We start from the raw sequence: 24,328 nt of genomic DNA, 5'->3' as shown, positions 1-24,328 counted from the left end.
TTAAGGTTCTTAAGTTCGAACATTGAAAGTGCCAAACTTGGAAGTTGGATAAGATAAAAGTTACTAGTTCTGGTAAAGTTACTTTAACGTAAGCATCTCAGTTGTTTGAACTAAGTTATCAAATATTCAACATTTTAAGTTACCTTGCACAGGTGCATTGTGATTTCTGAGTAATGGTAAAATGCTATAAATCATCGATCTCAAAATTTGGTCAACTTTAACTAACAAAATCTCTGTGGCCAGTTGGATATACTTGTATACATTAAATCTCAATGCAAGTTAAAGATCTAAATTTTTCAAAATTTCTCCTAAAATGTCTCTTTTCAAAATCTCTCTTTTAACATGTATAAACACGGGTAAAATATTTAATCGCCCATTCTTAAGATTTTTTTTCGATCATTTTCTTTATTCTAAATTATAATAGATATTTATTAATATATCAAAGCGACCTTCGTGTTTTTATTTGTAGCCACGAGATATAAAGCTTCATTTACGCCAGACAAATAGTGCGACATTACGGCATCTATGCAGTCAATTAAAATGCAGCAAGAATCGTCAGTAGACTGTCGTATATTTTGTCTCGGCAAAAAGAGAAACAAAACTGCTGCATTCTACTTTAGGTCACAAAAATATAATGTTTTATTAACCCCCGACCCAAAAAGAGGGGTGTTATAAGTTTGACGTGTGTATCTGTGTGTCTGTGTATCTGTGTATCTGTGTTTCTGTGTATCTGTGTATCTGTGTATCTGTCTGTGGCATAGTAGCGCCTAAACGAATGAACCGATTTTAATTTAGTTGTTTTTTGTTTGAAAGGTGGCTTGATCGAGAGTGTTCTTAGCTATAATTTAAAAAATTGGTTCAGCCGTTTAAGAGTTATCAGCTCTTTTCTAGTTTTCTTGTAGAAAAAAAGAAGGTTCGATAACCGTTAGGTTCATAATATTATGTCAATAGACAAATGTCAAGCTGTCAAGATGGACGTTGCCTAAATACATAATTATTTATTTGAAATTTGAAGATGATGTTTTGAAAACTCAGATACTTTGGATCGTCGGGGGTGTTATAAATTTTTAATTTACACTTGTTTGTAGTATGCCGTATTATTGCACGTTGTTGCTGTGGTTTAAAACAGCGTTAAGTTTAAAAGAGTAGCTCAGGTTTAGAATAGTACTCATAATATCGACGGGTTGCGAAGCTGAAGTGGCAATGGGCAGGGCACATAGTGCGAAAAAAAAACTGACAGACGTTGGTGTTCCAAGGTTCTAGAATGGAGCCCTCGCACCCATTGCAAGACTCTCACAATAGGTGGTCAGAGCACATCAAACGAGTCGCAGCAAGTCGCAGGATTCAAGCGGCGCAAGACCGTGGCGTGTGGAAGTCCCTACAACTACAAGACACAGCTATGTCCAGCAGTGGACGTTTTCCATTCCATTTCCCATCAGCCTGTAAGCATAAGTGGACGTTTATTGATTAGTAACTATGATGATGATGATTGTCGCCAAGTGTTACAGCCCGTTCCCACTTGTCAGCTGTCGGGTCCGGATTTTAATCGGATGTTCCAGCGACAGAAAATTTTGACACAAAATCGGTTTCAGACAAGTGTGAATAGCTTCATATAAAATGTGCTGCCACTGGAACATCCGATTAAAATCCGGGCCCGACAGACGACAAATGGGAACCGGCTGTTAATGTTAAAGCTGGGACCAACGGATAATGCTAAATACTTATCTTAGTAAGAACTATATTCGCAAGGTTATGTCCCATTGAACATTTTGTTTATCTAAACAATGTTACAATATTATTCTGTTGTACACTTGTTTATTCTACAACTCAGGCCTAAACTAGGCATTCTGTATTGTTAAGCAAATGGCTCCCGAAATATTGTTTAGCAAATAGTGCCTGAGATAACAGTCCTATCTATCTAGCCTACACACGTTTAGTGTAGCTGCAGCAACACTAAGCTTGTTATTCCTTGTACGTGTAATAACATATCACAAACACAGTTCACAGGTATCCATAGTACACGACAGGTTGAGATGTCAATCGGCGTGTGAGGCGGGGGGACGCCCCGCACCCCCGAGCTTACCCGCAGCGGGTTAGTACGAAGGCTGTGGGAGTATGTGAGGCATCCCCGCCCCGGTTGCCATCTCAACCTGTCGCGCACTATACTTGTATGCAATCTGTAAGAAAAAAAGTAGGCTAATTATTTTGGGAATAATATAAAAATATCGAGTTTGTTTTTCTTCTTTATCTGTATTAATTTTCACCTACTGACGGGTTCGTCGTAAGGCCTTTCTGAGCTTACTCCCAGGGATTCTCTGATATGGCTTTCTCCAAGTATGTAGGTAAATGTATAAATGTATTATAATACTTAGGTATTACTATCATAAAATGCCGAAATATAATAATTGAATAAAAATATCCCCATTTTGCCTGTGATAACTTTAAAGGGCCAGGTAATTAGATAATACCCGCTACTTGGTCTGCGTAGATTTAGATTTAAAAATCCCGTAGGAACTTTTTGAATTTCCGTGATAAAAAGTAGCCTATATCCGTCATAAACGCTATATCTGTACCAAAATTCATCAAAATCGCCTAATTATATGGCTGAGAAAAGCTAGCAGACAGACAGACCAACTTTCACATTTAAAAATTGTTACTATGGGTTCAACCAGTTGTTACGATGGATAACCAGTTTGGCGAGAGTCATATTATCATGTAAATATTATGTAGAAATGGAGACTTAACTTCAGGTAGGGCATAGGGGAGTAATCACTTTTGTACATACTTTGCAAGTTATAATTGCAATGCAGGGGTGAAATTAAAAAAGCCCCGACGCGCAAACAAGCAGGAAAACAACGTTGCATAAAACCCTTGCAGTGCACTTTTGTAGAGTATTTAGGGTGCAGATTGCTGACGGGGCCGTGTATTTATTATTCACTGCACAGAATTTCACACAAAATCCATACTTACTTAATATTATAAATGCGAAAGTGTGTCTGTTTGTCTGTCTGTCTGTCTCTAGCTTTTCACGGCCCAACAGTTAAACTGATTTCGATAAAAGGTACAGAGTTAGCTTGCACACCGGCTTAGGGCGGCAGCCCATGTCCTTCCCCGTATGATTCTCATGTCACAACATTAATTTGGATTGAGAATTTATATTGTACCAATCGTTACCTAAACATTGTTATAATTGTTCTCTATTTGGCCCCACGCTGAACCACAATGATTACCTGGTATAAATTTGCATGAGACCAGTCTATTTAAAACAATACCAGCCGCTGCACTCGACTGTGGCCTGCTCTGACGAATTTCAAATTCAATGATCCAACAATTAATGTATTTCACTCGGATACAATTTAAATGCCTATTACTGGTTTCCCGCACCGTGTTGTTCATTAAAATCGGTGATTTGTTTCCAAAACAATTTGGCTGCATATTTTATTACCTATCCTATTTGGCATGGTTTAATGTAAATAATGTAAAATGTTATTATTGCAACACCTACGCAACATGTAGGTACTTTTATAGCTCTAGTACACAGTGAAAGTTGGCATTCATATTATGTAGAAGATATCCAATATACTAACAGGAAAAGTTTTTGTTAAACGTTTCTGATACGAACCGCTAAGGTGTAGAATACCTTCCGGCGCGGCGCGGCATCCGTGTTTCCTGCCATGTATAACTTAAATACCTTCAAAGCAAGAGTGAATAGGCATCTTTTAAGCGCACTCTAACTTAGACTTCTTCATTGCTTTATAAGCATGATTGTCATCAAGCCTATCACACAATAAAAAACTCATCCCCGACACTCCATAAAAAGCGAACTGATTTAATTACCTATTGAGTCGCACGGAGTGCCTCAGGGAAGTTCCAGTTAAGAGGGCTCTCTCCGTCACTCGTTTCCACTCGTTTCATACAATCGTAGTTCCATATTGAATATTAAGCAAACTAAGTCCATGAAATTTTGCAGACATATTCTAGAAACTAATATCTATGTCTGTGGTTTTCCAGATTTCTGTTAAAATATTCGGTTTCAAAGTTACGCGGTCTTAAAATTTTCATACAAATCTTGGAGCCCCTGTAATTTTAAAACTACATATTTTTAGAAAAATCTAAAACACCACAGACACAGATATTAGTTTCTAGAATATGTCTGCAAAATTTCATGGACTTTGGTTGCTTAATATTCAAATGAAATTGGAACTACGATTGTATGAAACGAGTGGAAACGAGTGACGGAGAGAGCCCTGTTAATATTACGGAACACCGGCCCGTCTGCACACGATTTGTGTGCATGTTTGTTTGTGTGTTTGTTAGGGCCGGGGTTTTTAGTGAAATCAATCAGCTAGCAGACAGACAGTAAGCAGCATAATACATAAGTGCTTCTCGCTCGCATGACAATAAGGGAACCAGCCTGGCAGTAATGGGGGAAGGGAGTGTTAGTATTCTATAGTAGGTACCTACTAGTAATATTTTTTTTCTATTTTAACTACAAGATGATTTTGCAATAATTATATATTAGAATCATGAAACTATACGTTAGTAGTTCTAGTTCCCAAAATACCTCCAGTTCAAAAGAATTTAATCCTTAACAAATAGTGAAAATAAACCTGTACGGTAGGAATGGCATATATGCGGTTTTATACGGAATGGTCTCGGTTGAATCATCGTTCCCGATATCCGGTACAGTCTGTTTTTACGTGCAGGTTTTATGGTGCCATTTCGGTTTTCTGACGTGGGGTCATGTTTGATATTTTATCTTTACAACTTCCTACCATAAAAACGCCAGAATACGTGGCAAAATCTAAACTATGGTTGAACTCATTCATGCACACCGCATTGTGGCATGTTCAATAAGGGATGATACATGTTATTCCACGGGCAAGCAAACGTATGTATAAAATCTGGTTGCATGAACTGACAAACAGCATTCACAAATTATTGAGAAATGATGCTTAACAGACTACATTAAAAAGTGGTAAATATTTGCAACCGTCTTGATACTATGCTCATGAGAAAAGCATATTATACAATCGCAGATTATGTACTTAAATGATAAAAGAGGCTGGATATGACCTGCAGTTCGCTCCAGCAATGCGCGAGACTTCAATTACTTTTATACATGGCATATATTGTAAATTGCATATCAAATCTTTGAAAAGAGCAACCGCCGACTTTCTTGCTGGTTCTTCTCGGTAGAAAATTCATTCCGAACCAGTGATAGATGCTCTTGACGATTTAACTACTTACTGGTACTTGTAAAAGTCTATTTGAATAAAAATATTTTGAATTGAATTGAATTGATATAAAAAAAGAACAGTGTAAATTACATTATCCAACGTAAATTAAAGTAAATTACGTACTAGCTATACCATCGAGAGTCTAGCTAAATATGGGTGTCATGAAACCTGAGTACGGATACCAACCTACGAGTACTTCCGCCAATGAACCCTCTTCGTTATGTGCCGTAACACGACACGTGTTCTGACTTCAAAGTTACGAATTGCATCAGTTACAAATAGATTATTATTATTGAAGCGAGGGATATATTATACCACAGGATGTAAAAGGGGTCTGTATTTAGTTGATGATATCCTCCGCATACAAATGACCCTAGCTGCTGACTCGAACTTTTCACTAATTGATGGCAACGCTATGCGAAAGGGTGCCCTGTTGAGTCAAATTATGTTTATAATTATATTACTTACTAGCTGATGCCCGCAGCTTCGCCCGCGTGGTTTTAGGTTTTTAGAAATCCCGTGGGAACTTTTGAGTTCCCGGACAAAAGTAGTTTATCCGTACCGCGCGACTAAGTCTTTACTTGGTACTTTCTTTTCTCTCTTTACTTTCAATATCAATTTATAACCGACGACAGTTTCTAAATCCCATCCACTTTGGTGATCAGATCCCCTGCAGCATCAGGATTGAGGAGTTGGAATCCAAATTTTTTATAGGGCAATGTCGCAAAGTTCCTCTATCGATTAAAAAAAAAAATTACGCAAATCGGTTCAGAAATCTCGGAGATTTCGGTATACATAGGTAGAAAAACACAACTCCTTTTTTGAAAGTCGGTTAAAAAAGTAGCCTATGTTACACCCTGATGAATCCTCTACTTGTCTCTGTGAAAGTCTCGTTCAAATCGGTTCAGCCGTTCCGAAGATTAGCCTTTTCAAACAGACAGACAGACAGACAGACAGACAGACAAAAATTTTAAAAACGTGTGATTCGGTTATGGTATCGTTCAAATAACCATATGAGCTTTATATGAGGTAGTTATTTCGAAATTACAGACAGACACTCCAATTTTATTTATTAGTATAGATTTTAAACTCTACCGGGAACTAGATTTAAAGCTTGGGGGCTCTAATTTTAAGTTGCTTTTTATCTAAACATCTAGATTTTTTTTCTATCTTGCATTTCGACAATGTTAAATAATTGGGAGCTGGCACGCAGGTATAAAATATGCGAAAGTGTTAGCTTGTCCTTTTGTTACGCAGCTAAGTAGGGGCAATGAATTTTTTTACATCACACTTAATATTATAAAGGCGATTTGTATGTGTGTGTATATGTTTGTTATTCCTTCACGCAATAACTACTGGACGGATTTGACTGAAATTTGGAATGGAGATAGATAATATCCTGGATTAGCACATAAGCTACTTTTATCCCGGAAAATCAAAGAGCTCCCACAGGATTTAGAAAAACCTAAATCCACGCGGGCGACGTCGCGGGCATCGGCTAGTAAGTATTAAATTATTGCATAATAGAAGAGTTACACAGCTAAGTACTTTTTATCTCGGAAAAATGGGTTAGAGAATCGCAATTATGAACGATACCTACTAAGTACGAAGATTAAAAATATGATTACAAGTTAATCCTGGGCGATCTCATGTGATGGCAAGTGACGATCTGCAGTCTAAGATGGAAAGGGTCTAATCTGTAAGGGTTTAGCAGTTTCATTAAATGCTTCCATATTATATCCGTAATTGATTTCGATGCAGCATTATACTGCTACGATTCGCTTAGCAGCACAACTTTGCTGGTAGGTTTATAATAATAGATACCACCGAATCCATCTAAAAACTCAAATGTAAATAAATAAACGGGCAAAAGCTGGTATGAAATATCCTGTTAGGTACAAGTTTTCCATTAATTTGTTAAGTTTTCGCCACGTTTCCTGCGGTCCAGCTTTAAAAAGCGATTTAAGGTTTTCTGACGCTTTATTCATAACTAGAGGGCGCCGCATTCAATTAGTAAAGTCTGGTAAAACTCCACCAAATTGTCAGCAATTTCTTCAAATTGGAATCTGGCGGGAGTCCAAGCGATTAACAACTTAGTGAAGCCGTTTAATTTTGTAGCTGAGTACTTGCATTTTGTTTTACAAATGATCCATCGCTCAGTGTCGCCTGATCTCTCTTCCGTTTTTAGGTGACTCGAGTAGATAAGTATAAGTTTTTTAGTCGGTAAACAAATATTGTTTGAGGCTTTTGAAGTAAGATCCGGTTACCTACTTTACTAAACAGTGAAAGGTATAATGAGATCATTAAAAATTTTGAACATGCTAGCTCAAAGGAACGTCGAATCTAATAAAAGTAAAGTTGAAATAGCGAGTTATGTACTAAAACGAAAGAATAAAATTTCGCCCGGGATATCTGCACTGATGCAGTTTCGCGTAATGACGCGCTGTCTCTATAGAACATGAGCCGAAACTCAAAACCACGGCACGACGTCGTTTTGAGAAAAATTGCGAGCTTGCGATGTTTCATAAAAACTTGGCACGTGATTCGCGTCGCGAATCGCAAGTCGGTTCATTTTGGCAAGACGATTGTCAGCATGAAATTGCGTAGCACGGTTTTATGCTTTACAAATTCGCTGAACTATTTTTGTGTTGAAACAAGTAAATAAATAAGTAAATAAGTAGGCCTACTGTTTTAAAGTTCGGTAGTAAAATCAAGAACCTTTTATAGTTTCATCCAGTCCGTTTGCGTGTCCGTCTGTCCGTAAGTTACAGCCATTTCAAAATACACACACATGTGAACACAGTTATAAAAACTTATGCTACTCAGAGGCACATTTTAAAAATAAATCGGAATACTCAGTGTTTTAAATCTTCTTAATATAGCGGAAGTCGAAAAAAAAATGTTGTACGCCACTGTTAACGTTATAATGTTCATGAAAATTTTAGCAAATAGCATTGCTGTTTGCATTGCAGCTGTTGGGCGTGGGGCTAGATCGCTTGCTACTCCGTCAGGAAGGTCGTCAAAACCAATCTAAGTAATTAATATCCCTTTGATTTGTATTAATCATGATTAGTTTCTGAGGTCCATCATACTAATCTAATAGTTTAGTTCTCGGTAAATGCTTGGTGTATTATTAACTAGGATATTGAATTACGTTTGATGTATTCAGACACTAATAAAAACATATTCAGATATAGTAAGCTACTACAACGTACTTGAAGTGTATTTAAAAGGTGCTCATTCTCATCAGGATCAACCCATCACCGGGACACTACTGAACACGGGTCTTATCGCGGAACGAGAAAAGTTTGGACCATAGAAAACCACGCTGGTCGAGTGCGGATTGACAGACTTCACACACCTGCAAGAACATTATGGGGAAACAAAAAAAACAGTACTGCTGTAACTATAATAATAATTAGGTATAGTTAACTCAATCATTCATGATTCCGTGTGTATCATGGACTTTCGCAAAGTAAGGCCTGCTTCTATACAACTTGGAGCTGACTTCAGGCGATCTAAGAAAGTTTGGTTGTCTATAGCCCCTCTTCCGTATCATTTTTGGCCTACGTTCCACGGTTACGTTACCTTTACGTTGGCGCACATTGTTTTGGTTTACGTTCGTTAAATATTTTAAATATTTTATTTTAAATATTTATACCATTTTATAGAATATTACCAGAGAAATGTGTTCGCCAGGCAAATGTATCCAATATGCAGTAAAATAGAGATAAAATGACGTCTCTGTACGGCGTGAAGCTCAATAAATATCACAAGTGTAAATTAAAAATTTATAACACCCCCGACAAGTGAAGGTTACACAGTAACTAGAAAAAACCTGATAACTTTCAAACGGCTGAACCGATTTTCTTGGACATAGCTAAGAACACTCTCGATCAAGTCACCTTTCAAACAAATAAAAACTAAATTAAAATATGTTCATTAGTTTAAGAGCTACGATGCCACAGACAGATACACACGTCAAACTTATAACACCCCTCTTTTTGGTTCGGGGGTTAATAAAGCGCCTCATTCACAATTCTTTATGCTGTCCTTTCCGCCAAGTTGACCCACGATGCACGATGAAGAACTGACATAGTACGAAAAGTTTTCTATAGACATTCGACTATGCATTGCCTGAATCCAGTGGATCCCTGTGACTCGTTTGATGTTACCTGTGCATTGAAGAATCTGCTAAAGCTGCGCTTTGTGGTGTAAGGTCAGCCATTACGACACCTTGGGACCCCAAAAGTCTATCGGTTCTTCGAACTGTGCACCCACTCATTGCAACTTCAGTATCGCAATCTATTGAGCTGTAGTAGTTCATCATCGTCATCATCGCTGGCTCACTACTGAGCACGGGTCTTCTCACAGAATGAGAAGGGTTTTGCCATAGTCCACCAAGCTTGCCAAGTACAGATTAGTAGACTTCACATACCTTTGACAACATTATGGAAAACTCGAATGTATGGTTTCACTATGTTTTCTTTCACTGTTAAATTAAATTAATTTTTGTTGGTTACTTTAGATTTTCTATAGATCTCCGTATTTCAGATTCGATCACGTAGAGAAGCGCTATAGCTATTTACATAGCTCGCCGCCCATGAAGTACTTTACACTAAATGCTAACACTACGTTTGCGCTTTTCATTTTACTTTCTTTACCAACCGAAGTAAAATTTATGTTTGTAAGAGCGAGGTTGAACTTTTTCCTCGATGTTCTGAAATACGACACTAATTGGAAGGAGCTAGACTTGTGATATATTTCACTAGCTGACTTTTAGTGGGCACTTACTCATTATTGTGGACACATTAAAAGTTTTCGGATGTTATTCTAAGAAGTTGGTTAAAGAAACGGTTTTCGAGTAAAAATTCACGTAGGTAGTTATTACAGTGGAAGTAGAGTTTTTTAAATAACTTGGTTTTTAAGTTTGATGAAAGGTTACAGACAGAGTTATCTAACATCCCGGTTACGGACATAGGTTACTTTTTATCCCGGAAAATTAAAGAGTTCCCACGGGATTCTTAAAGGCTCCTCCGTTTAATCAATTTATACGTTTGGTACAGAGATAGCTTGCGTGCTGGAAATTGGCATAGACAACTTTATATCCCGGAAAGTAAATAGTTCCCACGGGATTTAAAAAAACCTTAATCCACGCGGACGAGGTCGCGCGTATCGTTTGGTTAATTTAGTTAGGAATCGGGGATAATGTAGCTATCTATTACTACAAGAAATTTCAGAATTGGGTCATTAGTTCTGGAAATTACCCCTAACATCAAAATCTTTTAAAATATTTGTACCTATAGAAGTATAAATGTATTCTGTGGAGATATACAGCGATTTGAGTATCTACCTACCTAAATATTTATTTATCACAGCCAGACAAACGTTTTTTGACACCAACCGTTATCTGTAGATGGTGGCCAGGGGCCGCGGAAACGAACTGAACGGAAACGCTTTCTGTGAGAGAATTTTCATTAGAATTGGTTGACGAACGAAATAAACGAGTTATTTCAAAAAGCTCAAAATTGGTAAACGTTTTGTTTCAATTCAGCTTTGAAAACTCCAGTTTGCGTTTGGCATTGTTGAAGTGAAAACTTTTGGAACAAGTACCTATCTACTAATAAAAGAAAAAAAATAAAGACTCCCATGGCAAAAGATGAACTTGAATATGGCACAATATACTTGAAGATGAATTTGAATATGGCACCATTGCACCATAAGTACAGCCGCAGTTGATATTTTTAGATATAACATCTAAGCAGTTGCACAGTTTTTTACTAAGTAGTAAAGCACCGGAGCTTTGACGAATAGTATAGATAAAGCGCTTTAATTATATCAACGTACCTATTTAGTATTTATTTAAAGTATACAAATAGCTTTTTCAAGTATAAAGGTACATAAAAGATATAAAAAAATGTACAAAAGCATTATATTATTATGTTTCAAAGAAACCATTGTGGAACGAAGCCCGTTTATGTTATCCGGTATACGCTTCATTGAATCTACTACGGGAAAATACCAACTTACTTACAAGAAGTAACTTTGTAAAAGAAAGTGTATTTATGTTCAAATGTGGTTATATGCCTATTATTTTGTACTAGCTGACGCCTGCGACTTCGTCCGCGTGGATCTAGGTTTTTCGAAATCCCGTGGGAACTCTTTGATTTTCCGGGATAAAAAGTAGCCTATGTGCTAATCCAGGATATTATCTATCTCCATTCCGAATTTCAGCCAAATCCGTCCAGTGGTTTTTGCGTGAAGGAGTAACAAACACACATACACACACACACCCACACACATACACACAAACTTTCGCCTTTATAATATTATAGTGTGATACTGACATAGTGAGATGGCCTTGCCATCCGTCATACGGTTTTATGACTGTCGGAAATTTGAAGCCTTGCTCTTAAAAACAAAAAATCTCGCACGAAAAGAAATAAATTAGTTAAGATTCTGAGTAATTGTAGGAAAGGAAGTATAAAAAACAAAAGGGCAAAATAAATTGCTCTAAAGCTAAATTGCGTTAGGGTCGGTCATAAATTAGATAAAAGTCGTAAATTTTAACTTAGAAATCTCTACAAGTGTACAAAATTGTAATCACGTGTTATGCGAGTGGTCTAGGCAAGGCAAGAGCGTGAGAAAGCAAAAGGTACGGCCCATTAAGGGATGTTCGAAATACATTTTATTTTCAGCCAATTAGCCATCAGCCAGGGTAATTCTGTGCGCAAGAGTGAACCAATCAGAAACCGAAATTTCGCTGGTTTTTTTTTCATTTCAGATCATGGGCGTGAACAAAAGATATCCGTGTGGACGTTTTAAGTCTACACTGGGGGACCGAGAGGGACATTCGATTGAGGTCTGGCTCAACGTGCAGTAGAGCCTAACAGTGAATATTAATTAAGTGTAGAAATATATTGCAATTGTATAGTTAATAATAGAAAAATTATAAATAGAATAAAATAGTGTGTATCCGGGCCAGCAGAAGCTGATATATGGTGATGTACTAATTTACATTTAATTTTAAACTAGATTATTTGAAAATCAGTTCCAAAAATCTTGAGTAAAGAATTATTTTACAAACTAAATTAGAGATGATATTATTATTTGGATATTAGTAGGTGTTACAATATTGTGTATAACTATTAGATTTGCATCCAAAATTATAGAAATGGGACATTTCTCTTTGTGGAACTAGGATTCAAATATATCTAGAATAAATAATGAATATATTATAATTTACGCATAATGTGTGTCCTTAAAATTTGCTTTATTATAGAAGTAAGAATTATAGATAATATCTCTATTGATTATGTGGGCATGTGTGTATTTTAGATAAAATGGTGTACATAATATTATATAAAGCCGAAAGGGTTTTTTTGTTTGAATATTTGCTTTTCCCTTTCAATAATTAGTATGGCTTAGGAAGCAAATATTCGGCCGGGAATTAATTAATGTAATAAAGTTACTTAATTCCCAGTCTAAATAATAAATTCAGTTTCTCTTCTTTTTTTCTAAATACTCAACTGTATGAGTAAATAAACAATTATTTACCAGAAATAAATGCACTTGGGTATAACTATCATCTTTTATTTGCTATATTTAGATACATTTTCCTAGACATTTAATAATGGAGATTCAATTTGTTTGGAGGCTAGACTATCGTATTGTAATATTAACAAAGCCAAAGATACGAAGAAACCATGTATCGAACTAACTTGAGCTCCAATATTAAGATTTTCTCATATGACCTATTTACCAATCACAATTCCTATTATTAAGTAAAAATTAGGTTAGGTTTTTTTTTCAGCAGTGCACCTATTTATAATACTAGCTCTTATTCAGCATTAAATAGGGAATAAAATTGAATTAGCAGTCTAATGCAGTCTGATGGAATGACACTTGTCGTTACAATTATAGATTTGGTAGAAAAATTACTCAATAGCTAAAATAAGGTGGTGTGCTATAAACTACTAGCTACCGCGGTATAAACATCGTCTTCATCAACATGAACAGCTTTCACCGGCTCACTACTGAGCGCGGACTTCATAGAGAACTCTCGATCAAGTTTACCTTCATCATATGGTATTTTATACCATTATGTGAAATTCTCACGATGGTTTTTCCTTATACTTTTATTATCACAAAACGATTAGTACTAATATACCAAGAATGCTCTCCACTACTAAAGATAATAGGGTTGGCTGGGTTCGAATCCCAGGCTAAAGACACCTTAAAGGGACCTTGTCGAGGATACTTTCGAGTAACAGCTAAATTTCATCTACCTACTAAAATACCCTGAACGAGACAATGGAATACACGCTGCCTCCGGAGGACAGATGGCGAGGCAGGTAGGTACCTTTTTTTTTATGGTGTACCGATCTTTCCCAAACAGCATTTTAGGTAACATTATCTGTTAAAACCGACGCCAGCTGAATTTGTGAATCACCGAGTTTTTGAATAGATAAAAATACTAGTTTTGCTGTACTTTGTAATTCCTTTGCTTGATATTATATGGTACATGGTTGATTGGTGACGTACCAGCAGCGAGATTCCGGCACAAAGCAAACACGTCATGTCTTTATACAGCTGGACTCTCCGAACTAATAAATTGGCCAATTTATTGACAATCAATCAAACAAATATATAAATATACAAAAATACCATGGTTTTGGGGCGAGCCCAGAGCTCATTGAAAAGAACCTAGGTTTCCGTACCTAGGCAAATTGAAAACGCTTCGCAGCGAAATAGGAGAGTCCAAGTGCTGTGCCCCGATAACAATGCTAAAAGACTGAGATTTCAGTGTAGGGCTCCCCCCGTGCTTGAGGAATGCCGGTTGGTCTCAAACCGATGGCCTAAATAAGGCAAATACACGTATCAACTGATTTTCCACACTAACAGGACGTTCTAAATTAGCAAATCTCTCCACTCATTATATCTATTTTGAGGAGTTGAAATTTTACATTAATTTTTTATAATTCAATCCGTGTAAACCTGTTAGCTGGTCGAGAAGTCTACGTGTTCACCCAACGTACTGTACCAATTAATTACTTGTAAATAACTCATGACTTTAAATACCTAGGTGTTTCTATAATTCAGCTGAGTTTATTTCTTATTTATCTCTTCATAATGCCTAATCTTAACCACTAGTATAGACGATCACACCGTACCATCACAGAAATTTGATGCCGAGTGACCAGGGATCTATGTACGTATTCGAAATAACGATATGACTAGATTTACATTAACATAAAAATAACACAACGTAGAAATTGTGATTGGGTATTTGAGAGAGAAAAATTTATAAACTTACATTGCTATTTATAAATTATAAGTTTTAAGGACACACTGCATGTTGTTTTATATTTATATGTTGTACATTTACATTTATTTATGTATAGGGGGAGCAGGAGAGCAGAAATAAGCTGTATGTCTTATAAATGTAAAATTTACAGGTTTTCAGAAGATACTACAGAGATCGAGCTATTATTCCTTGCTTATTTCTCAGACTTAATTTTTTTCAAACTCTGAGAATACATATAATCGAAGCAGACCCAAACATGTGATTGCAATTAGTAACAGTAATATATTAGTATTAAAAATACGGCTTCGCGACTTATGAAAGTTATTCAAATAAAATTTAAGTTGGCACTTGGGTAGGTAAAAGAAATAGGGTCAAATGAAAAAAAAAAGATGTCTTCAGGTAGGAAGGGACGTAGAACAAAGCAAGTAGGTGCGGGGCAAAGCGATGTTAGTACCGTAGAATCGAGCGAACAAACAACGACCTTAGGGAATGCTACATTAGAGTTGATTTTGAAAAAAATCACCGAGTTCGAAGCAAAATTACATCAGTTAAATTCAAATACCGGTTCAAATGAAATCGCGAGCGTCTCTTCACACGAGTCGAACGGGATTAATGAAAATGAAAAATCTGATAGGCAGGGGTCGAATCTTGAAACCGCGAGCACAAGTACATTATCTGAGACCCGGAATTTATATGTTGTACAGCCGTCAGTAACTAAACCAAATTTCGACGGAAAACCATTCACTAACCCCATCGTTTTTCTTAAACGATTAAAGAAATATATAAGGGCGGTAAATGGATTAGATCGCGAAATAGATATAGCGTTAGGTTGCATCTCGGGGCATGCTCGGAAGGTTATGGACTTGTATTCGAAGGGCTGGACTACGTTCGCTGACTTCGAGATTGATTTTAGACGAAATTATTGGACCGAACAAATTCAGGAATCTATAAGATATAAATTGATTAATGCGGTATATTCAAGCGATTCGGGAATGTCGATGTCCGAACATTTTGCTGAGCAAGCAGAATCAATGCAGTCATTAACTATTGCGTTTAGTGAGAGAGATTTGGTCAATTCTATTATGCGACATTATGCTATAGATATACAGCGATTATGGTTTACTAGAACAGAGGAAGTTAACATCATGAACGGAGCGAAATTTCTTCGAAACATAGAGCAAAATATTGTTGAAAAACCTAGGCAATTTACGAGAGGTACTGTTAGTAATAATTACAGAGGTAGACGATACAATGAGTCACCATCGAGACGACCTATTGTAGCAACAATGTCAACAAGAAGTTGGAGAGCTAGGGGAAATTCGACGAGGGGACGCGGCTATCGTGGTCGATTAGGTTCTAGGGTTAACTTTAACAGGCCTACGGTATCCGAATCTAAACAAATTAGGCCGGCTATCACGTTCGTGAAAGAGGGCGAGAATCTTACTGTGTCTAAGAATGTGGGGGAGGGTTCATCAAAAAACTAGAATGCCCAACACAAACGAGGTCAAGTCAGTTAGTCTTGTGTGGCACGGGCGTCAGAAAGACCTCAGATCACGAAGGGACAGGTGTAGTCTATAGAATCTTAATTAATAGTGGATGGAAGCCAGGACAGAGTTTGGGGACCGGAGATAAGGGACTTAAGCGGTTATTAAGAGGCGGCGTTGATTATAACGAGTATAGTAGTCAATTTGAATTTAGGAGTATAGGAATCTTATTGGAAAACCAGTTTGAAAATGTAACAGAGTGTAATGAGTTAGGCGTGACTTGTGAAACTTGTATGAGGAGAGGTTTGAATGTGTACACAATGTATCATGAATTAGATGAACAAACCGATGTGAGTGTTGATTATTCTTTACCTAGGTTACCTGAAGTATGTGTTAGACTGTATGGAAGAAGTATGAGTGCACTCATAGATACGGGAAGTCAGATTAGTGGAATAACTAGGGAATTGTACGACTCTATTCTAAGAGAACATGGGACATTGCCAGAGATCGCTATTCCAGCAATTCAAATACAAGGCGCGTTTGGATCGCGAAGTGAAAGCACAAATCGGTTAGTGCTAATAGAGTTTCAGTTAGGTAGTACTTTAGTTGAAGCACCTGTACTAGTTATGCGACGTCTTCCTAGGTCATTGATTCTAGGATACGATTGGTTAGAGCGGGTAAAAGGAATAGTGAACTGTAATGGTGAACACACTTTGACTATTGAACATATGGGCGTTAGGTCTTGTGTTAGGCTGAATTCGGACTGCAAAATCGAAAGGTTAGGGGGAGAGACGAACGCAGCCACGATTAATTTAATATTAAATCAAAACTCTAGGCCAGTGGAACAAAGTGTATCAGACATGAATTTAGATAATGAGAAATTTAAGGGATTAAAATTAGATGACGCGAACTTAAGTAATGAACAAAAGGAATTATTACTACCTGTGTTAAACAAACACTGTAAGGTATTTGCGGAAGGTTTAGGTTTGACAAACAAGTACGAACACGTTATTGAGCTATTAGACGAAACACCTTTTGTAAAACACAGTTATCCGGTACCTTTGGCGTATAGAGAACAGGTAAAAACCGAATTAGAAGAGTTAGAAAAACTAGGCGTGATCAGACAGGAAGCGACTCCTTACTGTAGTCCTCTCACTTTCACAAAGAAACGAGATGGGTCAATAAGACTTTTATTGGACGCACGAGAGTTGAATAAGAAAATGGTAGGTGACGCGGGCGCGCCTCCACTCACATCTGAGATTTTACAATCCTTTCATGGAGTAAATTATATCAGTTTAATTGATTTGAATAATGCCTATTTTCAAATACCTTTGCATAAAGATTCTAGGAAGTATACTGGGTTCTCGTTCATGGGGAAGACGTATACTTATAATGTTTTACCTCAAGGATTAAAGACTTCTGTAGCAGGGTTTTCGAGAGCAATGGATTATATCCTAGTAGGAGTACGAGAGTTTTGCGTAAACTATTTAGACGACATAGTCATATTCACTACGGGGGACATAAAGTTACACTTAGAACATTTAGATCGAGTGTTAGATAAATTAGAAACCGCAGGTTTAACTGGAAGGTTAGAGAAGTGTCGGTTCTTATGTGTAGAGGTAAAGTTGTTAGGACACATAGTAAATACTAACGGGGTACGTATGGATCCTGAACGGGTTAAAGCCATATTAGACTTCCCTATACCTCGGACTATAAAACAATTACGAGGATTTCTGGGATTAATAAATTATTTCAGAAGATTTATTTCAAAATATAGCGAAGAGGTTAAACCACTGTGTGACCTATTAAAACAAAATACGAAATGGTCATGGACAGAGGAAATTAACGATTGTTTTGAAAGGGTCAAGAAATTGTTTATAGACACTATACTTCTTGTACACCCAGATCCTAAGGGAACTTATTATTTACAAACCGATAGCAGTAATTTGGGGGTTTCGGGTTATGTCTATCAATTGAATGAAGCAGGTGAAGAACAAATATTAGGGTTCTGTAGTAAAGCATTGACAGAGACAGAACGCAAATGGACAGTTACTGAACAAGAACTATGGGCCATCATTTTCAGTTTGTCAAAGTTTGAAACATATTTGAGAGGAGCGAATTTAGTCATTAGGACTGATCATAAAAGCCTGATATTCTTGCAGACGTGCAAACTATTGAGCGCTAGGATGATACGTTGGGTACATTATATAGGGCGATTTAATTACACAGTCGAACATGTGAAAGGTAAATTAAACATTGTAGCAGACGTATTGTCTCGACACTTAAAGGGGACCACTGATGTATTAACTAACAAGGCCACGGGGCCTGAAATGAATCTATTTAAAACATCATTAGGACGATTAGTGCGGGAGCGATGGAGAGAGATAGGTAGTTATCAAAGTCGCGACAAGACTGCTAGTGAGATAATTAGACGCGTGCAAACAGCAGACGCTTCTGAATCAAAGTACTACGTGCTTAAAGAAGGGATTCTTTATAGAAGAGACATAAAAGGGGATATCTTAAGGTTATATGTTCCCGAGAACATACTAAGGGATTTGATAGTTAGCATACATGAAGAAGTAGGTCATTTCGGGCGATACAAGGTTTATGCTCTGATGAAACGTCAATATTATTTCCCAAATATGTCTCGTAAAATAGGTCGTGTTGTAAGAGCTTGCGAGACATGTCAAAAGTCAAAACATGCTTTGGAGACGCACACGGGGCCGATAAAAACTGTAATAGCGAAGGAAATAGGGGAGAGAGTTTTTTGCGATATTTTTGGACCTTTACCGGCAGGACGATTTGGTTTTAAATACATATTCGTAATGCAAGATGCTTATAGTAAGTTAATCAGACTATACCCACTACGCCAGGCTAGTGGGAAGGCTACTTTAACTTGTGTAAAAAAGTTTCATAAGCAGGTCACAATTAAGACATTATGTTCAGACAGAGGCGCGAACTTTACTTCAAAAGTTTTCGAGTTAGGTATTCGCCAACTAGGTATCGAATTAACGCACACATCTGTTAGAAATCCGCGGCCAAATTCGACAGAGAGGGTTAATAAAGAGTTAGGTAGATTATTCAGGACGTATTGCGACAAATCGCATCGTTCATGGGTAGATCTATTATCGGATATAGAAGATTGTTATAATCAGGTAATACATACTACAACGGGATATTCGCCAAACGAGATTATATATGGAAAACGTACTCTGCTATCGACTGATTTCAACACTGACTCATCGGTGAGGACAGACTTACAGGGTGAACCGTTAGAACAGATTCGACAGCAGGCACGACAAAACATAGATAAGGCGGCCGAAAGTAGACAATTACATTATAACAAAAATCATAAGTTAATACAATTCGAAATCGGAGATTTAGTGAAACTTAAGACTTTTACGAAGTCAGATGCGGATAAAAAGTTGACAAAAAAATTCATGCGCTTATATGAAGGACCGTACATAATAGGGGCAGTTCCATATAATAATGTATATACATTAATAGACGTTCATACTGGTAAAGTTAAGGGTAACTACAATGCCATTCATTTGTTTAGGTACTATGTAGATAAATAGAAAGATAGGTAAAACTAGAGTATTAAAAGGGACAGAAAACAGGTAGTTTGGGGTACACTAAACAAAGAGATACCTGAGTTAAATAGCTATGGTCATGCCCGAGGGTATAATAGATAGGCGTAGGAGGTCAGATACTAGCGTTCTAATACAGATAAGGGGAAAAATAGATTTTGAAACGACTAGCACAGCTGCAGGGACAAAAGGAGCTACGTGTATTAAAAATCTATTTTGGGGGAGCGTGAGATGGCCTTGCCATCCGTCATACGGTTTTATGACTGTCGGAAATTTGAAGCCTTGCTCTTAAAAACAAAAAATCTCGCACGAAAAGAAATAAATTAGTTAAGATTCTGAGTAATTGTAGGAAAGGAAGTATAAAAAACAAAAGGGCAAAATAAATTGCTCTAAAGCTAAATTGCGTTAGGGTCGGTCATAAATTAGATAAAAGTCGTAAATTTTAACTTAGAAATCTCTACAAGTGTACAAAATTGTAATCACGTGTTATGCGAGTGGTCTAGGCAAGGCAAGAGCGTGAGAAAGCAAAAGGTACGGCCCATTAAGGGATGTTCGAAATACATTTTATTTTCAGCCAATTAGCCATCAGCCAGGGTAATTCTGTGCGCAAGAGTGAACCAATCAGAAACCGAAATTTCGCTGGTTTTTTTTTTCATTTCAGATCATGGGCGTGAACAAAAGATATCCGTGTGGACGTTTTAAGTCTACACTGGGGGACCGAGAGGGACATTCGATTGAGGTCTGGCTCAACGTGCAGTAGAGCCTAACAGTGAATATTAATTAAGTGTAGAAATATATTGCAATTGTATAGTTAATAATAGAAAAATTATAAATAGAATAAAATAGTGTGTATCCGGGCCAGCAGAAGCTGATATATGGTGATGTACTAATTTACATTTAATTTTAAACTAGATTATTTGAAAATCAGTTCCAAAAATCTTGAGTAAAGAATTATTTTACAAACTAAATTAGAGATGATATTATTATTTGGATATTAGTAGGTGTTACAATATTGTGTATAACTATTAGATTTGCATCCAAAATTATAGAAATGGGACATTTCTCTTTGTGGAACTAGGATTCAAATATATCTAGAATAAATAATGAATATATTATAATTTACGCATAATGTGTGTCCTTAAAATTTGCTTTATTATAGAAGTAAGAATTATAGATAATATCTCTATTGATTATGTGGGCATGTGTGTATTTTAGATAAAATGGTGTACATAATATTATATAAAGCCGAAAGGGTTTTTTTGTTTGAATATTTGCTTTTCCCTTTCAATAATTAGTATGGCTTAGGAAGCAAATATTCGGCCGGGAATTAATTAATGTAATAAAGTTACTTAATTCCCAGTCTAAATAATAAATTCAGTTTCTCTTCTTTTTTTCTAAATACTCAACTGTATGAGTAAATAAACAATTATTTACCAGAAATAAATGCACTTGGGTATAACTATCATCTTTTATTTGCTATATTTAGATACATTTTCCTAGACATTTAATAATGGAGATTCAATTTGTTTGGAGGCTAGACTATCGTATTGTAATATTAACAAAGCCAAAGATACGAAGAAACCATGTATCGAACTAACTTGAGCTCCAATATTAAGATTTTCTCATATGACCTATTTACCAATCACAATTCCTATTATTAAGTAAAAATTAGGTTAGGTTTTTTTTTCAGCAGTGCACCTATTTATAATACTAGCTCTTATTCAGCATTAAATAGGGAATAAAATTGAATTAGCAGTCTAATGCAGTCTGATGGAATGACACTTGTCGTTACAATTATAGATTTGGTAGAAAAATTACTCAATAGCTAAAATAAGGTGGTGTGCTATAAACTACTAGCTACCGCGGTATAAACATCGTCTTCATCAACATGAACAGCTTTCACCGGCTCACTACTGAGCGCGGACTTCATAGAGAACTCTCGATCAAGTTTACCTTCATCATATGGTATTTTATACCATTATGTGAAATTCTCACGATGGTTTTTCCTTATACTTTTATTATCACAAAACGATTAGTACTAATATACCAAGAATGCTCTCCACTACTAAAGATAATAGGGTTGGCTGGGTTCGAATCCCAGGCTAAAGACACCTTAAAGGGACCTTGTCGAGGATACTTTCGAGTAACAGCTAAATTTCATCTACCTACTAAAATACCCTGAACGAGACAATGGAATACACGCTGCCTCCGGAGGACAGATGGCGAGGCAGGTAGGTACCTTTTTTTTTATGGTGTACCGATCTTTCCCAAACAGCATTTTAGGTAACATTATCTGTTAAAACCGACGCCAGCTGAATTTGTGAATCACCGAGTTTTTGAATAGATAAAAATACTAGTTTTGCTGTACTTTGTAATTCCTTTGCTTGATATTATATGGTACATGGTTGATTGGTGACGTACCAGCAGCGAGATTCCGGCACAAAGCAAACACGTCATGTCTTTATACAGCTGGACTCTCCGAACTAATAAATTGGCCAATTTATTGACAATCAATCAAACAAATATATAAATATACAAAAATACCATGGTTTTGGGGCGAGCCCAGAGCTCATTGAAAAGAACCTAGGTTTCCGTACCTAGGCAAATTGAAAACGCTTCGCAGCGAAATAGGAGAGTCCAAGTGCTGTGCCCCGATAACAATGCTAAAAGACTGAGATTTCAGTGTAGGGCTCCCCCCGTGCTTGAGGAATGCCGGTTGGTCTCAAACCGATGGCCTAAATAAGGCAAATACACGTATCAACTGATTTTCCACACTAACAGGACGTTCTAAATTAGCAAATCTCTCCACTCATTATATCTATTTTGAGGAGTTGAAATTTTACATTAATTTTTTATAATTCAATCCGTGTAAACCTGTTAGCTGGTCGAGAAGTCTACGTGTTCACCCAACGTACTGTACCAATTAATTACTTGTAAATAACTCATGACTTTAAATACCTAGGTGTTTCTATAATTCAGCTGAGTTTATTTCTTATTTATCTCTTCATAATGCCTAATCTTAACCACTAGTATAGACGATCACACCGTACCATCACAATAGGAACGTATAGTACGCGACAAGTCGCGTACTAATAAGATAATCGAGGTATGAAGTGGGGGGACGCCCCGCACACCCGCACGTCACTCGCACTACCCCGCACAGGGTTAGCGCTGAGGCTGTGCGGGTTTACAGGCCATCACCACCCCAATTACCATCTCAACCTGTCGCGTATATGCTGCTTTTCCGTTTATCCACCCCAAAACAACCACCCTGGGTTGTATACGCGGAAACCTGTGTCCTCCCGTCCTATCCACATCGGACGGGGTGCGTTAATTATTATTATTATTTCAACTTTATTAAAATCAATTTAAATGAGACAATAATCAAAAATATGTTGTCCTAGCACTAGAATGTCGAAAAATAAATAACTCAAAACTGAGGGCCAATTCATACACAATAACTTAAAAATATTTCAATACCGTATAAAAATATTTTGTAACCAGCGCTTTCAAGCGTTACCGTGAGCTGACTTTATACTGAGTAGTAATATAAGGCTGTCCAGCAACTGCTATAGATTATCTTATCTATCTTAAATATTACCATTCCGGGATTTCAAGCCGTTGGAACATTGTTATATAAAAATATACGACCGCCTGTTTGTTTGCGCCCTCGCAATTCAAAAGATAAGCAAAAGTTCGCGACACGAGAGCCTCGTCTGTTTATCTTAGCTTCCCAACCCATAACAAACAAAAGACAAACAAAAAGTTCAAATGAACGCCTTTCGACAAAAGAGGTTCGAGTCTGACTACGAGAGGAGTTATGAGTGACAACTCACAAATCCTATAGGTATTTTAATCGAACAATTCTTGTTTGTAGGTATCACTACCCATATTATGACTACCCTGCGAAAGTTTGTTGGTTTATTAGTTTGTCCTTCAATCAAGCTGCAGCGGAGCAATGGATTGAACTGATTTTTTACATGGATCTAGATTCTAGTTACAGACTTGGAGAGTGACATAGGCTTTTTTATCCCGGAAAATTAAAGAGTTCTCATGGGATTTTTCAAAATCTAAATCCACATGGACGAAGTCGCGGGCATTAGCTAGTATTATATAATGCCATACCTATATTATACTGAATTAATTTCTGGGGAACGGCTGTAACGATTTGGATGAAATGTGTTTGTATAATGTTGAACAGTTTGTTCATTATTAACTCAGTGAGTATTAAAAGAGTTATGCTCGGAATTTCTTCGAGGAATAAAGTCTGAAACGGAGTGATTTACCAACGAACAAGAGTGACCAAGCTCTTTAGGCTAACACGTTTGTGTATCGGAGGGCTGATGGACGTTAGAGTCGAAAGGTCCTCGTGTGAAGACCGCGGCTCGGTAAATAGAGCATAGGGCACTTCGTAGCAAGGTGGAGCGATGATATCCGGAGGGTGGCAAGAATCGATTGGATGCGAAAAGCCATAGATAGAGCACGTTGGTGCTACTTAAAAGAGGCCATGTCCAACAATGGGTGCATATTGGTTGAAGATAATGAACTGTTTGAATATGAAACATTGGTGTGCTGATAGGACTAACGCACGACTGATTTCTCAATCACCAGATAAAATAATAATACAAATAATACTGTCAAAACGCCACAAAATTTGAGGAATCTCTCATTGGACTGGCTCAGTTTATTTGTTAAGTGCAATACTCT

The 24,328-nt window shown here is 37.0% G+C and overlaps 1 long non-coding RNA gene across 1 annotated transcript; it reads left to right on the top strand.

Moving 5' to 3' along the window:
- The first annotated feature begins 4,367 nt into the window (after nt 1–4,367).
- Nucleotides 4,368–24,160, top strand: LOC123874512. The gene is made up of 3 exons (XR_006797940.1): nt 4,368–4,379; nt 16,274–16,282; nt 24,101–24,160. It is a non-coding gene; the product is annotated as an uncharacterized LOC123874512 (long non-coding RNA).
- The last annotated feature ends 168 nt before the right edge of the window (nt 24,161–24,328 follow it).

The sequence above is a fragment of the Maniola jurtina genome, chromosome 18, assembly GCF_905333055.1.
Source record: "Maniola jurtina chromosome 18, ilManJurt1.1, whole genome shotgun sequence".
Lineage (NCBI taxonomy): Eukaryota > Metazoa > Arthropoda > Insecta > Lepidoptera > Nymphalidae > Maniola > Maniola jurtina.
Note: the sequence above shows the minus strand (reverse complement) of the source record. Positions and strands in the feature narration are given on the sequence as shown.